The sequence below is a fragment of the Capsicum annuum genome, chromosome 6 (genome assembly GCF_002878395.1).
Source record: "Capsicum annuum cultivar UCD-10X-F1 chromosome 6, UCD10Xv1.1, whole genome shotgun sequence".
Classification (NCBI taxonomy): Eukaryota; Viridiplantae; Streptophyta; class Magnoliopsida; order Solanales; family Solanaceae; genus Capsicum; species Capsicum annuum.
The window spans coordinates 176,931,684-176,938,432 of record NC_061116.1 but is presented as its reverse complement, the minus strand read 5'-3'; the positions used below and the strand labels follow the sequence as shown (position 1 = coordinate 176,938,432).

Below are 6,749 nucleotides of genomic sequence, written 5' to 3'. Positions count from 1 at the left end.
ATTATTTTTATTTATTCTCTTAACAAGAAAGGAAATTTAAGGTATCATAGACATGACACTACCATATACAAGGAAGTAATATAATTATGGAAAAATATATGTATGAGTATTTTGAAATATGAAAAGGATAGCATTATAATTTAGATATATTAGAAGGTGCAAAATCTTATAATTCTATAAAGAAATTTGGGACATGTGAAGTTTAAGTGTACGACTAGAATATAAATAAATATATTTTTTCATGATGTGAAAATTCATTTGCGAAATGTATATTAAGAGTATGTGAAGAAATATAGGAGAGAATATGAACGGATTAATTTTGAAATTTTTATCTTTTGTTGTTATACTTCAAGCGAAACGTAGAGGTTATTATGTCATTTTATTTAAACGTATTGGCGATGAGTTTTTCAAAAGAGTTACCCAAGTATGCTAAGATATATATTTCAACAATAATCATGTGATTTACGAAAATCCATACGCTAAAGCTACTTCTAAGAGGACCAATGAATAACAAAGTAAAACAAATTCGATAATTAAATTAAGCGATCGTAAATAAACTTAACAAACAAGAGTTAGTACTTAAAAATAAAATTCAACATAAAAATATAAATTAAATTGAGAGGTAATAGAGGATAATAAATTTGGGTTAGGAGCTTTGGCTCCTGCGGGACTCCGAAGCTCTCATAATCCTAGTAGCTATTGACCCGATGCTTGGGTCAAAAAGTGAGTTCCATTTTGGAACTCCAACTCCCTGGTTTACATGAAAAAGAAAGAGAGATAAAGATTAGAAACAGAACTCGAGTAAAGTAATATGGACAACAAAATACAACTTGCGATCGAATGAGTTGGAAAACACATAAGGAAACTAAGTACTACTAGATGAAGTTCTAATGGAACGAAATAATGCAATATGGATCACGAATATTACAGAGGATAACCCCACATCAAAAGTGCAGAAGATTCAAGTACTCAATACAATCTCAAACTAGAACAATTCAAAGCCAAACACATTCTGTTAGTGAGTAATTGAAACATCAATACAAATAAAAATGATTAAGTTGATGGTCTACCATATTATCATGCAATATGATTTAATTAGGTTACCCTTAAGTAGAAAAAAATCATGTACATCTCCACAAATATTTTACAAGACACAATACTTGCAACTTAACAACTATTTCATATGCATAATAGATTAGTAAACTACCTGACTTTCTGGTGATTTTGATCTAGTTCGAGAGAAAAGAAAATACTTCACTAGACCCTCAGTAATAACATACATAAATAGAGTAAAACTTTTTAAAAAAAAGGACTCCACACCAAGGTTACTAGCGAAGTATTCAAGCTGGATGAAATGTTGAAAAGCACTATCAATCCAAGACCTGGACACCCACATTCTTATAAATCAAATCTAGTCACTCAAGACAAATGCATATTCTTTACATTTTTGAACGAACTTATCGATTTTAAAAAGAAATTCAAAACAGCCCCTTGTGTTCTACGTCACCTGGATACTGAATTAAAGCCATAATAACGTATGTAGCATACTTACACATAAAGAAGAACTGCTCACAATAATCGCATGAAATGAAACAGGATAATTTTATGCATCCCTCTTAAAATTAAATTCATGACAGTAACCAATAGCACAAAAGTTTACTAAAAGTGGAACAGAGTGAGAAGACACACTTCTCGTGTATTTCACAAATTTATATTTTGTAATGAATAGCGAATCAGCCATACGTATTGAATCAATACAGGTCTCAAACGAAATCGTATCCACGAAACTTGATAAAAAAAACCACGACAACCAATTTGAAACAAAAATGGATCACACATTCACTTACTAATATACATGATCAACCATGAGACAAGTTCAGAAAATTATTTTATTTTTTTTATCCGCGAAGGCAACAGAAAATAACAACAACCACAAATAAAACAAGATCACATACTCCAAAACCAATGGGATAACAGTAGAACAAAGAGATAAAACAATCAAAGTTTAAAAGGGATATGCTCGCACCTTTTTTGGGGCAGCAAACGTGAGGCTTCCGTCAAATATTTTGTGAAGAACTTGGACTCCGGGAACTCAAATTTTGGTTGAAAACCGAATAAAAACTTACAATACCTACTACTTGCTTTGAAGATTTTTCTTTTGATGATTCACAAGTCTTTCAACTTGCAATTTTCTAAATTTCCCAATTTTAAAAGAACAAATTCTCAACTCTTACCCTTTTTTTTCCTCACAGATCTTCTGCTCTTCCAATTTTCTTGCATTTTTTGCTTCTGCCCCACATAGTAACGAAAGACCCATATTTACAGGTTAATCCGAACTTGGAAGTCCGAATTCGGAATTCGATTTAAATAAAATGTGATGAAAAAACTTGGTTTGAAATTGATTCGAAATTCTGAAACAAATCTCTTGTTTTTCCTGGCTATTAATGGCGATTTTGACTCTTTTTTTCGTTGTTGTACGGATTAGGGGACTATTTTTCTGTTCTTGAAGGATTCGTAGGCTGGAGGGTCTATTTTGGTGGGATTATCGTGCAGGTGAGGTGCTAAGCTACCTGCGGCTATGGCTGTTAGCCATTTCTGTTTGGGGGAAAGAGAGAAAGAACGAAGAGGAAGGAGGAGAAGGGGGCAGCCATTATTGTAAGTTTTAGGAAAGATGGGATTGAGACTGCATACTGATTTTTTGGGATATGAGATGTGCGTGAGTCATACTTTTTTTTCAGAAGGAAAGAGGCAAGTGAAAAAGCATTTAATGTATCAACCTTTGATAAAAAATAAATAAATATATAAATAAAAATAATTAAATGTATAGAGTATATACATAACTATAAATTATAAGGTTGAAAATTTTGGATCTGTGGGTTAAAAATAAATTGACCGGTTAGGTTGATGATTATCGGTTGAATGAAAAGATGAAGCAGACATGGATATTGAACTGAATTTTGGGCTCTTTGTTGAAATTTATAAAATAAGAATTCGATTTGGATGAAATAAAAAATTAAAGTATTGTTAGCCCGAATACTCTTTTTCTACTGAAATTAAATTTATCGATGCTTCTGATATCCTAAAAAATATTTTTTGTTCAATGTATACAAATTACAGACATAATTTGTATAAGCGTCCAATTTGATATCTTTTTGAATTTAATATTAACAATATATATGGTTTTGTAAAAATAAGAATATAATAAAATATATATAAAAATAAGAATGAAATATAAAATATTTTTTTATATAGAAATATATATATATATATATATATATATATATATATATATATATATATATAACCACAATATCGCCTAAAACTAAAACTAAAAAAATGAGAATGCGAGTATCAAAAGATATTTTGTGATTTTGATGTTAAAATATTTAATTATATTTAATCAAAATATTTTATAATATGATAGAAAAATAGATTTCCTTTATTATTTAAAATTTGTAGAAATAGAGATAAAAATATGAATCTTATTCCTTATTTTAATTTTCAAAAATTATTTAAGGTCAAGAAGCATCGGAACAGTAATTAAAGAAAAAAGGGCGAGCCAAAATTGGGTGTCAACACCTTGTAAATTGAATAGCCTGTATAATTTGTCCAGCATTCTCACTTTCAGTACTATATGCTGCATTTGCATTTGCACTAGATCCAGTTCTTTTCTTAAACTTGAAATCAGCAGGGTGACCTACTACTTTCCAACAATTTTCTCTTGTGTGACCTCTTGACTTTTTCAGATTTCATAGTATAATATTTGATTCCTTTTTTGTTGTTTGTGTTGTTGACATCTTCTCATGAATGTTGATTCATTTCTAATAGAATAAGGATCATTTTCTCGTGAGAACATAGATGACTCATATCCAGTTGATGTAAGATTAGACCAAAGAATACTAGTAGTAACTCCTATAGCCTTTTGAATCTCATCACTGATCAAATCGTAGCATATGCTTGGTTAATGTTCGGGAGAGAATTCATCAACAAAATTTGACTTCTTACCTGTCCATACGATTCATTTAGACCCATCAAACACTAAAACAACTTATGTTTCTGAAGATGAGCCACATAGTCTTGTGAAGTCTCACAACTGCATCCCGGGATAGGTACAAATGCCTCAAACTCTTCCCACAAATCTTTCAATCTAAAATAGTAAAGAGATACTGAGGTTGTTCCTTGAGATAAAGTAGCAAAATTTTATAAAGATTGAAGGTTCTTGAGCTATCCACCTTGTTAAACCTCCTACAAAGATCACTCCACACAGCCTGTGCACTGGTAGCATACATAATTCCTCTAAGTAGACTTTTAGCTACAACACTCATGATCCAGAATAGAACAATTGCATTCACTCTTTCCCAGTGATTCCTCATTTCAAGAGGAAATTTATCTTTAGAACAAGAACCATTTACCATTCCTAACTTGTTCCACCCTAAAAATGATAATTTCATAGATCTAAACCGCATAGAAAAGTTTTCAATTTCAGTTAATTGAAATGAAATAATCTGCAAGCCACTTATATCTGAAGGATGCAAATATAATGGATGATTGCAGTCAATTCCAAAAGAATTTTGTACTCCAGTTACTCCATTTCTGGAGCTTGCAGACTCTTCGGTATTTGCACCATTATTAGAGGGAATCACCATTGTTGAGAGCTGATTTCTTGAATTTCTTGAACACACCTCTTGTGTAAGATTTCTATGGTGTGGAACTCAGTAGATTGCGAAAGAAAATAATACAAATAGCCCAATTAGATCGATGCTCTAATACCATTAACTTAATCAGAGTTCATCCATGGTTAACTCTATAATTTGTTAATGCAGAAGAAGGGGAGAAAAGAACTAGGAAGAAACTGTAGAGAAGAAGAGAGGAAACTTATTTATTGGTTGAATCTTATTGTTCTATTTTTTACATTCACTAAGTGGACTATATATATAGAGTTATATGGAAGGATCTAGAAGCAAACAAATTAACTAACTCATAACAACTCCACTTCATAGAGTTAGTTAGTCGACTAACTTCCTGAAACAGTCAACTAACTTCCTAAAATAGTTATTACTGTTCCATTGATTTCATACATTTGTGATGAGTTTGATCTCCTTCTTTCAACAATTTGACATAAAGAAAGGTTTCTTTGTAGCGGGGGTGGTTCAAAACTTGTTTTTTGGACTTTAAGTTTGATCCTACCCCTGACAAAATTATTGTTGCATTTTTTAAAAGTTTCTTGTAAGAAATTCTGACTTTACCATTGTTTACAATAAATTGGAAGATTTATTATAAATCATGAAAAAGATAGTATAGATTAATCGAATTATTACAACATGACAGCGTGATAATCATACAATACAAAAATCAAATACTAAAGAAGATGAAATATGACTAAAATTTAACAAGGCATTGCCACGCCTACATCGTTGAGGAAAAATCAAAATGCTTTCAGCTATCAAAGAGAAGAAAGTAACGATACATGAAATTAATCTCAACTAGAATCCCACTTTAAATAACCCAAGTATTTCTTGTTGGTGCATTTTATTATTAAAATAAATTAAAGTGCATGACATTAGTAGACATAAAGTGGAGAAAGTAGTGTCATTATTCTTGTAACTTACCGCATTATCTTTTTGAGTTAGTGGGTACAAATTTTAATAAAGATAACCATTAGTTCTTGTAACTCATATGGCCATTAGTTCTTGTAACTCTCATGACTATTAGTTCTTGTACCTTATATGACCATTAGTTGCATGTAACTCTTGTAACATCTGTAACCTATAGAACATTTATGCACTCACTTTACTACATCATATTCTTCCTATTCAATACAAGAGTTGATATCTCACCTATAAATAAAGGTTGTCTTGCATGTACAAGGAAATATGATAAGTGTGAAAAAGATTGTAGTGTGTAGTAGTGAAAGAGAGAGTTGAGACAAAAGAAAATATTCTAAGTCTACAACTATATTCACTATACAAAAGAGAGTTATTATATTAGTGAAAGAGAGAGTTGAGACAAAGAAAATATTCTAAGTCTTTAACTATATTCACTATACAAAGAGAATAAATATATGTTGAAGGAAGGAGTTCTTGTGGTGGAGCTTTGAACTCTTCAACTAATTCGGAGGTTTGAGTTGTACATCATTGATGAGTTATTGTATCCTGGAAGGTACAAGTCATGAGATATACTACTGGATCAGTGTAGATTATACCACAGTGGGCTTGAATCTCCTTAAAGAGAGCGAGATATCCATGTCTCAGCCAAGAAGAAGATAATTTTATTTTGAGTAAATACATAATTACCTCCGTGATCTTGTCCGAGATTTGCAAAAAAACACCTAAACTTTAGCTTCGACCTATTACCCCACGATTCTTCTTTATTTCGTTGCAAACACACTACTTTGACCCTCTGCGTGTATACACGCACCACAGGCGCGTGAAAGAGCTTGAATTTGACTTTTTTGACCAATTAAAAGTTGCCACGTGTAAAATAATTTAATATATAATTTATATTTTTTTTAAAAATAATATTTATTTATATTTTAAAATTATTCCTACCCCCTCTCTGCCCCCCTCAACCCACCCACTTTTTTTTCTTCAACTCAATTCACCATTAAAGCTTCCATTGAAGCTTTTTCTTTTTAAATCATTCATTAAAGCTCCATTTTACAACTAAATCATATGATTTAACTACCCACCATTTCTTCTTCAACACAATATTTTCTTCAACACCATTAAACCTCTTCAACATAATGTCAC

At 31.2% G+C, this 6,749-nt stretch overlaps 1 long non-coding RNA gene across 1 annotated transcript; it reads right to left on the bottom strand.

Annotated features, from left to right (window-relative positions):
• Positions 1 to 508: 508 nt before the first annotated feature.
• Positions 509 to 2,787, bottom strand: LOC124899748. Its single transcript, XR_007057282.1, has 2 exons — positions 2,027 to 2,787; positions 509 to 751 (listed from the first exon to the last, which is right to left on the bottom strand). It is a non-coding gene; the product is annotated as an uncharacterized LOC124899748 (long non-coding RNA).
• Between the last annotated feature and the right edge of the window lie 3,962 nt (positions 2,788 to 6,749).